Here is a 327-nt window from a genome sequence, read left to right as displayed (position 1 = left end):
CGGGCTGGGGGACACCCCCCCCCCCCGAGTGCACAAATTTTTGTGCACCAGGCCTCTAGTCTAATAATAAAACCATAATATGCTAATTAGACCAGACATCCTTTCAGACCAAGCTGTGGTGGCTGGAGGCTGAGGTAGAGGAGGTGGCTGCTGTGGTGGCGGGGGCCAAGCCCCTTGCACGGATTTCATGAATCAGACCTCTAGTCCTATATAATAAAAGCCTAATATGCAAATTGACTGGATGGTGGAATGACTGGTTACTATGATGTGCACTGACCACCAGGGCACAGACGCTCAATGCAGGAGCTTCCCCTAGCCCACAGGCCA

This window comes from Myotis davidii, unplaced genomic scaffold, assembly GCF_000327345.1.
Source record: "Myotis davidii unplaced genomic scaffold, ASM32734v1 scaffold2098, whole genome shotgun sequence".
NCBI lineage: Eukaryota > Metazoa > Chordata > Mammalia > Chiroptera > Vespertilionidae > Myotis > Myotis davidii.
Note: the sequence above shows the minus strand (reverse complement) of the source record.